Genomic DNA, 11,516 nt, shown 5'->3' with positions numbered 1-11,516 from the left:
TCCATGCCCTGGAGATATAAATAGACAGCTCCATTACTTCAAGTGAACTTCAAATGTTGCATCGTTGTAGTCTCACACATTTCGGTTTCAGCTATGAGCATGTGTTGATCTTGCAAGTCGGTAACTCAAGCGGAAATGATATCACCACTAAACGTTACAAGGATACTGTGTCTGGATGAGCTTGCACATGTAGCTTTCTTCCTTGAGGATTTAATACTGTCAATGTCGCCACGTACAACTTGATTTGTGTTTGCTACTGAAGGAAGAAAATCTTACTCAGCAAATCAATTTCTGCTGGCAAAGAGCAACACTTTATCAAGTTGTTGAATGGAAGTCAACTCGGGATAATTCTTGAAGTGAAATGGTAAGTTTCTTATACAGTAGTTATCTGGAGAGATTCTTGTATCTTTAGATTCAAAATACTCTTGTTTGAACTTGAGCTTGTCATCAGTTTCACATGAATCAGTATCTCAGCCTTTCCAAATGCCTGCCACTACAAAAGTGACTGATTCTTAGAATACATTAGCTGACATTTAAACATCACAGATGTGCTCAACTTTTTTTTTAAATTCTCTTTCTGAAGTAGACAAAGGTGATCCCAGATTTGTCTCAAAGTATTTTGATCCTCATCAAATGGGATTGTCGGGGATTTTGTCTTTTTGACTCATTATCTCATACTGACTTATTTGGATGCGTTCATTTAGATAGAAACTTTGTTACACAGCAATTACTCCGTCACATGCTCCAACAATAAAAGCCATGATAGAATCTCAACCAAAAAAGCTTCAAAGATTTATGAAGTCTTGAAATCTTCATGTGCCATGAGTAGTGCCATAAAACAAAGTTTTGGGGGCTTGAATCCTTGAAAATGATCAAGACAATCTGACAGCTCCTTGACCTTGACTCCTTGTGTGGTCCCTGCACTGTGGGTGACCATTTATGATTTGGCGGAGCAAGCCATAGAGCATTCCAACAAGCAGCCACATGATGGAGGATAAATCATTGGGACACGGGTGCACTAGACCATGAAGACAATGATTTTAATATCACAGTTCAGTTCTTGGGTTTGGATCGTTGGTCTTCCAATGTTGCTGCTTGGTGGACACTATCAAGTTTGTATAAAAATTATATTGAGATGGTGTGCTCCATAATCATGTGGGAGTCATCGTTTGGCATTGAACAGAGATATCTAAATGGCTGTATGGGTTTATTACAGGTATTGGTAATTGAAGATTCTGTCATGATCATGGGACAAATATAGCGTTTTGAGGAACAATCATGTTGGAGAGATCTATTGGCTAATCATAAAGATAATCATGTGTTAATGTTAAATCGTTTTAACGCCTTGTGGTAGCAGCATATCCCATCTTTCAGAATCTTTTGGCCTGACTCCCAACGCTATATTGAGCCACCACACTGGTATCATGAAAAGTCTTATCATTGAGGAGATATTAATTCTTCACTGCTGTGTGGATGCACATCTCATAATCAATCTGGGATATTTTGCATTATTGTTCTCGTACATGTATTCTTTAAAACTTCCCTTGATGAGAAGATATCCCCTTCCAAGCAAAATTTAGTGCTGAACTTTGTTTTTCTTAGGAATTGAAATATTAATATACTGCATCATGAATATCATTTGAAGGCCGATGATTACATCCCTTTCAATGAAAGGCTGTTTGGTTCAGAGCTTATGTATTCTTTCTTGACATTGTGTTCAAAATTTATTACTCGAGATAAACTTCAATCATTGGTTTGTAACAAATTGAATCAAGTGAGTTTGGTATAGTCACACACAGAAGAAAATTTTAAGGTGGCATTTCCATCATCGTATTGATGAAAATCATTTGGAAATATTGCTTTTCAGTAAATGAAATTTCTTCAGGGGTGTAATGTGTTGAATATAATAATTAAAGCTCTTTGGCAGAACTTGTGTGTTCTTGACCTAGAAACGATTTCAAGAATAACAATGGAAAGTTAACAGGAATATCACTGCAGATGTTTATGTACATGTATCTAATGGAAGATGAGATAGTAGAATTCGATATGTAACAGCTTTGGTCCTGATGCAGAAATACTGTGAATTGATGAAAGGTTTTGTAGGACCCAGATCAAAGAGAGGCTAAGCAATATTTGCTGAAGGTAGATCTCCTGTAAAGGTTTAATTGTTAATTTGGAAAGTTAGGTTTGAATCTTACAAGTCGGCAAGTTATACACTCTTCTAAAAACATTCCATGTCAGATATCACAACTAAACACATTCCAGGATTCTTCTGGGTTTTCTTATTTTCATTCTACACAGTCTTATGAGTGAGACGTTATTTTAATATATGAAGAGTACAGCTTGAAACGATTCTATGGTCGAGTACATACACTGTACAGTTCCACTTGTTGGTACTAAATTCCATTGAAAATTCTTAAGCATCAGCTTTGTTAATCCCGACCACATAGTGAAAGTGTTTGTAATCTTTTTTGAAAATATTCAACAAAACTTTTTACTTTCCAGTAATTACAAGTGTAGTCTTATATCTTCTTGTGTATCTGGGCAACTTTGTTTGGCATTCATATCAAAAGAATTATCTTTGTATTGTCTATATGCACCCATGTTTACGTTAATAGTCAGATGGCTTTGGCGTTGTACATCCATAGCTGAATCAGTCTTGAGGATCCAGGAGTTATGAAATGAGTTTTGTGAAGACAACGTCCAAAGGGCCGTGAGCTGTAAACCCACTTCAGTGACGCTTGACTGGAATATTTGAAGTTGAACAGAATCCTGATGATAGTGACATGGAAGTTCCTTGCAGCAACTTCTTTTCCTTGAGTTACGAAGTCACTTTTACAGCATCATTCTTATAGATGGGATGGAATGTTGCGAACACTCAGATCTGCACTGTATCCTCCCGTTTTTCTGATTCTGGGATATGTACGTTTCTGATTCCATCCGAAGATGTGACCGTTGTTGCACGAGTCTTCAAGGATCATGTATCAGAAGTCCTCTATGTCTGCAAGTCCATTATGTTAGTGTTCTCTCTTGAAATCAACATGGAGTTATCTGGAAGCCTGTATAGGATATTGTCAAGTTCACCCGCAATCTTTTAGTGTTTGCTTGGAAATTTGGGAAATTTCATTCATCGTAGTATTTGTGAGGATGGTTGCTCCAGTTAGTGTTTCCCAGCATAGACCGTTCAACACAGACCACTTTTATGTTGTAGGCTACATGTACATACTACAATAAATCAATGTATTGGTAAGTATTGGGTAAGTATTTGGTAAGTTCCAAAAATTTGGCATTCTAAAGTTGTTTGTAAAGCTGGTTTTTATGAAAACTTAATGTCGGGATGGACAGTCTGGTGGGTGTTTCATAAAGTAAGTTTCAAGGGACTTTAAAAACGAGTGGTGATTCTTGCGGGATAAATCCACACCAATGAAAATTGGGTGCACATAATTTACCTAAAGAAAGGGTCAATCATTTGTAAAGTCGCTAGTAACTTATGAAGAGCTTCATGTAACACCCATCTGAATAATATTTGCTTATGTATTCATGTAAGTGAGCTAAATCTGCAGTCATTTAAATGACTTGTTGATTAATTAGTATCGGAAAAATTGGTCTCTCATTTTGGCACTTCGTATTCCATAGTTTAAAAAGTTTTGTAAAACTTTTCATACAGCTAAATAAACCATCTTGGAACATTAGACAAAAGCTTCACATTTTGACCTCTGAAGAACGAAATTGATTTGATATCACCCCTTGTATTTTGTTTAGGGTGGGGAGAGGGTGAGCTGTGTTTAACTGGCTATACAGAATCAACTATATTCAAAATTGGAAAGCGAACAAATGTAAGGGGGTGATGATGATATGACCTGGCTTATTTGACTAATCTAATTTGCAATTTAAATCTTTCTATGAATGATGAACTTCTGATTCCAAATCTATTTTTCTTTGATGTGTGATTAAACTTTTGTCACACTATTTCTCAATTACTATTCAATTAGATTCAGACTTGCCTTTAGATGAGATATTTTTATAAAATGTTCTTTTCTGAATAAAGATATATGACCTATTTTATTCCATACTTTTGTCGTTTGATATAATTTGTGTTTGATTTATTGTTGACTGTATTTGTTACTTAAGTTATACATCTGAATTCACATGTGATATTGATTGGACGCAATCTGACATAGAATGGCCAACAACTATTGTAAAGAGCCCAAACGAGTTATTACACTGGAATCATATTGAGTCATGGGGCGCTCCAAGACAGCTTTCTGTGCCGCATTACCAAAGCTGTTTGTTTGGATAATCCAAGTGTAGCTCATCAAGCGGACCAGTCTCCGGCATATTTGTGTTTACACCAAATCCAAAGCAGTCTCTGGGCACCCTGAGACCGGTCTCGGAACACATCGCGAGGTGGTACGAGATAGGTTTGCTCAGAAGCGGTCTCGGGTATTTTTGTGCGTTTACACCGGATTAGGAACCTGCCTGAGACTGGTCTTGGGGCGTCCTGAGACTACTTTCATGTAGGAAATCCGGTGTAAAAGGTCATATTCTCAAAATTTTAGTGTTGAATTAACTATGTGGGAGTCAAGAATGACAAATGACCTTTACATTATGGTAATGCACAAGTATTCTAAAAGCTGAATTCATATAGAAAGCTATTTTAAAGCAGAATGAAACCTGTGAAATCTGAAAATTGAAAGGAAACGGATCAACAAATGTTTGAGAAAATGTGGATAAACTGAGAAACTATGAAGCATTTAAATGTTGAGAACACAAAATGTAATGGAGATCCTCCCATTGGCAATGCAAACAAAATGTTTAAATGTGTGATGTTACATGTACAACTCTACCCATTGGACGCTGAAAATATATCCCAAAACATCTCTTTTGTGCCGTGAAGTTTGTTTTGCATGCCCTCTGCAAGAGTTATGTGTGACTTTAATAAAGCTGTGTTTAAAGGGAAAGTTCACCCTGACAAAAAGTTCATTGTAAAAATAGCAGAAAAAATAATAAAAATATTGCCGAAGGTTTGAGAAAATTCATCAAATACTTAAAAAGTTATTAGAATTTCCATTATTTGATTTGTGACGTCATATGCGAGCAGCATTCCTACATAGCGAATGGTGAAAAAATCAATGAAATGTCATTTTCTCAGAAAATTGAAAAAGGTTTTCACTGTAACTTTTGTATATCAATAGACAAATCATTTCACAGCCGGTAATGAAACAAAAACAAAATTAAGTCAACAGGAACCATACAAAATTTGAAATTCATACATTTTATATTACATAACGCATGGGGCAGCTGCTCGTTTATGACGTCACAAATCCAAAATTTTGAACTCTAATAACTTTCTTACTCTTTAACAGATTTTCCTCAAACCTTCACCAATATTTTTTACTATTTTTTCTGCTATTTTTACAACAAAGTTTTCTTCAGGGTGAACTTCCCCTTTAAATGCTAACAGGCACATGTTATTTAATGCGTAATCTGATGTATTGTACACAGAGAAAGGACCAATTTTACATTTTGTAGGGGGATGGTGTTAAATTAATACTTTATCACTTAATCCAAGTGTGCTTTGGTTTTTGTCTCACCTGCGAAGCAAAGTGAGACTATAGGCGCCGCTTTTCCGACGGCGGCGGCGGCGTCGTCAACATCAAATCTTAACCTGAGGTTAAGTTTTTGAAATGATGTCATAACTTAGAAAGTATATGGACCTAGTTAATAAAACTTGGCCATAAGGTTAATCAAGTATTACTGAACATCCTATTAGAGTTTCATGTCACATGACCAAGGTCAAAGGTCATTTAGGGTCAATGAACTTAGACCATGTTGGAGGAATCAACATCGAAATCTTAACCTGAGGTTAAGTTTTTGAAATGTCATCATAACTTAGAAAATATATGGACCTAGTTCATGAAACTTGGACATAAGGTTAATCAAGTATCACTGAACATCCTGCATGAGTTTCACGTCACATGACCAAGGTCAAAGGTCATTTAGGGTCAATGAACTTTGGCCGAATTGGGGATATCTGTTGAATTCCCATCTTAACTTTGAAAGTTTATTGGTCTAGTTCATTAAACTTGGACATTAGAGTAATCAAGTATCACTGAACATCCTGTGCGCGTTTCAGGTCACATGACCAAGGTCAAAGGTCAATGAACTTTGGCCGAATTGGGTGTATCTGTTGAATTACCATCATAACTTTAAAAGTTTATGGATCTGATTCATGAAACTTGTACATAAGAGTAATCAAGTATCACTGAACATCCTGTTCGAGTTTCAGGTCACATGATCAAGGTCAAAGGTCATGTAAGGCCAATGAACTTTGGCCATGTTGGGGTTTTTTGTTGAATAACCATCATATCTCTGTAAGTTTATTGGTCTAGTTCATAAAAAGTGGACATAAGAGTAACCATGTATCACTGAACATCTTGTGCGAGTTAGAGTAGTATTCAAAGTCAGCACTGCTGCTATATTGAACCGCGTGATGCAGGTGAGACGGCCAGAGGCATTCCACTTGTATTTGCATCAATTGACCCAACCCATACCCGTTACAAAATCATTTGTTCTTATTGGAAAAGTTCACGCAATAAAGGAAAAAATTTGCACACGCTGTTGGATAGAGGTCAAGGCCACCAAACAACCATAACACTGGAAAATTCCTCAAAAATCAAATTTGACAACAAAAAGTTGCAATCACAACACAGGTGGAATGCAGGGACAATGTTCTCCCTCTCACATCCCTTTGCAATGCAAGCGGAGCCAGGGATACCACATTAAATTCTTTTGTAATTTTATTGAATGAAATGACAAATATTTCTGTTTCCCTGTATGCAAATCATGGTTGACTTTTCATGGATCATATGGATTGCAATAACTCATTATTCAGTCAAGAGCAGTAAAATCTACAAAAAAATATATTTTCTTTGTATATGACTAAAATCTAAATAGTGAGTGCCTGACTTATTTGCATATCACCCGTGTTGCACAATGAACTGTTTTGTGTCCCACCACAAATGGTAAGGAAAGTTCTTTAGTTTTTTTTCATTCCTGGCTCAATCCCTTGAAGTACCACTCAAAATTTCACTTTACTCGTACATCCGATGAATAAACAAAAATATATCCATATTTTTCATGTTAAATCATTTATTGTCAAAATAAGTTGTTAACCTGGTTCCGGTATGTAGAGGAATCTTTGAAAAGCCTGTTTTTTATAGGTAGGTCAAAAGTTGGAATGTGTGATAGAGACATACATTCTGAGATTAAATTGGATAGATGTAACCTCACGGCCACCGCACACTGACTGTTCGCGATCTGATTTTGGAATAAATCGCATTTTGCTCATTTTCTGAAAATGTGAATGGAACATATTATTTTATTTAAGGTTAAAATCAATTGAAAGATTACTTATATATCCATTTTGAAAGATTGCAAGCCTTTATTTTAGAGTAAAGGCCAAATAAGTTTCAAATTGTAACCAATCGTACGACTGCTATGACGTCATCACGACTAGATATCAAATTTGCTTTTATTCTAGTTAGGATGATAGCATAGTCACAGATTTGAAAATAGGTATTTGTACGATGATTTCAAACATTACACAGTAAGATATTCCAAGTCTCAAAAGTAGCATCGAATTCTACGTTTTATTCCAAAATTGAGTCGCAGACCAATCGTAAGGTGTGTGGTTACCTTTAGTTGCCATGTAACATTGATACAATTTGTATAATTCTGGGAAAATAGCTCATCAAAACTTACTTTCTGACATTTCCCCAACAGCAATCCTGACAGATTCTGTCAAACCATTAGTTAGCATAACAAATTCTTTTGACAGATATTTTTCAGTTTGAGGAGCCATCACTTGTAGACTTTCCAGTTTCTCTGGTCTGATCTAGCAGCTTGTTAACATTATATCAAAGACTATGGAGTGCACTACTCGTACAACAGCATATAATATGTGAATATGCACATGGCAAGGAAAGGCATCATCTCAACACAAACCCTTATACTTGTATATGATTTTCATTAAAGCATATTCTTCATCGTCATGAAGGTTCAAGTTGCTGTACTGAGGACATGACGCCTTTTCAAATATTCAGAGCTTTTCTTTGATTTTAAACAGTAACAATTTCATCACACCATGTATAAAAGGTAGAAATTAATTTGATTACCTTCCTGGCATTAGATTTGTTTTTCTCTTTACTGTAGAAACTTTAAAATTGCAAGGCACTCTGGATAGTCTTGTTTCATCTATTTTCTTGGAAGGAATATAGGCCTATAATTTCATTTTAGCATTTCAGAAAGAAAATACATTTCCTTTATACCTGTTTTTTAATTCAATTTTTCCAATATTATTAGGGTTTCTAAAATTACATTTTCCTTTTCTTTCATAACCCCAACCTCCCAGGAAAAAAAAGAAACACACTGCATGTCTAATTGGTCTAATTCTAATAGTGATTGTCAGTTTCTATGACTGAATATAGATGAATATGCAGTACAACATTTCAATTTTTTTAGTGTGTGACCTTGCTCCTACACGTACACATATGTGACTGAATCATTAGTTATATTACATACAAGAAATTACATGCTACATTACCCCATAACCTGTCCTCGTGAAGATATTTTACAGATATTGCAGCAATATATATCAACATACAATATTTTCAAACAGTTTCTGTACAGGGGCCCTCTAACACAAAGGTTAGCAATTGATTTTAAGCTTGATTTTCATGTTTGATTGTACAATGTAGTCTATGCAATCAATCGTAAGGATATTCTTCTTTGATGATTGCTATTACAGCTTTGTGTTATGGGCCCCAAAGCTGATACAATTTTCTCAATATAAAGTATGGAATATAGTTTTCATTTATTTACAAAAAAACAGCACAAGAAAAATCACATTGATTGGAAGAAAGTAGTTCATAAGATACAAGAAAACATGAAGACTGCAGACAACATCAACATGACATTCCATAAAATTTCATGAATTTATGCCTTTTGATTAACTAAATTTTTACAGGATTTGTTGAAAAGAGTTGGTTTGTAAATGGAAGTTCATTTTCTGCAATTATAGATACCAAAACACATGCTTGTTTTAATCATGACAGAAGCAGGATTTGGTATATACATTTAAGTATAGATAGTGCAGTAAAAACAAATCTGTACTTGGCATGATTTATGATTACATTCATGTATTGAAAAAAGTTCACACAATATCACATTGATAATTTATCATATCTTACAAAAATATATTCACACGAAGCATACAGTAATCACAAGTAACTATATTAGAAGCTAACTTGAAATTACAAAAAAAAAGAATAACTTTAATTATAATACCTGTGTATAGTGTAATGATTTTTAAAAATATATTCTGACATTTTGAGCAGCGGTAATAGACCAGTCTATTACCACTGCCAACCGTTCATCACACTAGCATTTAAATTTTTTTCACAGAAAGAATTCTTTCAAATAGGTACAATGTAAAATTCATGTGACTCGTAAAAGTTAAGTCTAATCGCCTAATGAATACACTAAATCTTTGTAATAAAATGTAAGTACATGTAGATTTTAAATTTCATTCTGCTATGATTATGCAAGTGAAAGACTAACATTAAGTTCACGAGACAATACATTCTATTTAGTTCCTAGGCTATGTTGTGAATAAATTGTAAATTAAGCTATACATAACAGATACAGCCATGGGCATCAGCACAAAGGATTATCTTTTGTTCCTACAAGTAGAGGGGGGGTCATCTATTGTTGCATCCCCCTCCCTCGAACACAAAAAGATAATCCTCTGCGCTGATGGCCATGGAAATGGCGTACATAATTTACCGTTAGTGAATTGTGTATCATAATCAGAAACATGCTTCAATTCTACCCTGCAAAAAATAACATCTATTTAACATGGAAATGCAGCTCTTCTTGATCCTACAAATATTTAGCATGTTTTACAAATGTTATTACAAATATTATATTGCATGTATATACATGTATACTCTTAAATTTCATCAGCACTAGCATGCACGATTAATAAATAAATGTAATAAATAAAACATTCTGCACATACTTTTTATACGCTTAAATTCAGTTTTTTTTTCAACAGCTCAGGGACAGCACAGTAAACTGAGGAATAGGAACTACCGGATTCTAATCCTATGTCCACTTCACCTGTAGTGAACCTTTCAGATAGGATGCCAAAAATTAATTACATACATAGAGAGACAAACCCCATAATCTATACCGATAAATACACATTAAAGACTAAATCTTGATCAACAATTCATTGTTGTGTGGATAGACTCATGAAATCATAATGGTTCCATTCTGATATTACTCCTGTCATATCGTCGCACGCACCACAAACCGTCCTCTCTGCGCAGATACAGTGCGCCATCGCGCCTCGCGATTTCACCACGAACCGTCCTCTCTGTTACGATGCCCACTGTGGCGTAAATAATTCACTTCAAGAAAATGTAAAGATTCGGGATGAAACTTTGGAACCTGAACTATCGAACAAAGACGCCAGTAAATAATTTGCTCTCCTTGTAGGTGCACTTATTGCTGGTTTAAAAAAAAACTTTTTTTAAATGCGTTCTATGCAAAACTAACTTTCGCACTGAAGTGCGCAGAGAGGACGATTCGTGGTGCGTGCGACGATATGATGTAAATAATTTCATTATTAAATCAAGTCTGTGTACATAACTTAGGAAAGATTATGACTGTGCTCAATTGTTTTACTACATGTATCAGTAAACTTTTTTTAAAAACAATTTGATTGCTCCATAGTTGTTGCCTTACAACAAACAAACACAGCTTTCCTCTGCAACCTTTTTTGATTCCTTGTACCACATGGACTTTTACACGAAAATGTCGCTGATTTTTTTTTGTCCCATTTCTGAAAGACCCTTAAGTACGAGTTGACTGTAGGGTCCCCTGGCTGAATATAAACATACAATACACAAGCTGACAAACTCATCAGTGATACATAAAACAAACGCACAAACCATTATATGAAGGTGTACATGAACGTAGTGGTAAAGGTAACAAACCTTGATAATGGGTATGAGATCCCTCTGCTTAGGATTACCAACATCTGAAAAGATCTTGATAACCAGCTACCCTGCAAAGTTAAAACCACTTGTTTGGATTTTCAGCCAAAATTTTCAGCCTATGACAAATCATAATTAAGAACAGAAAGGTAAAACACTCCACAACATAAACTTATACCATATCACAATTTTTGATATCAGGAACAGTCTTGAACATTATTGAGGAAACATCAACATCATACTTAAAAAGCTGGTGTTGGAATTGGCCTCAGAAAATATGACAGATACTTCTGGCAGTTCATGATGAAAACCAGTGTGTCATTGCCCGAGACTGAATTGAGCATTACAGCTGGTATTGAAGATTCATGTGTAATTTTCCCATTTACCTACACCCCTAGGGAGGGGAACTGTAATTTTTCATGCTCAAAGTTATATATATGGCCCTTTCTTAAA

This window comes from Lytechinus variegatus, chromosome 5 (assembly GCF_018143015.1).
Source record: "Lytechinus variegatus isolate NC3 chromosome 5, Lvar_3.0, whole genome shotgun sequence".
NCBI classification, from domain to species: domain Eukaryota; kingdom Metazoa; phylum Echinodermata; class Echinoidea; order Temnopleuroida; family Toxopneustidae; genus Lytechinus; species Lytechinus variegatus.
Note: the sequence above shows the minus strand (reverse complement) of the source record.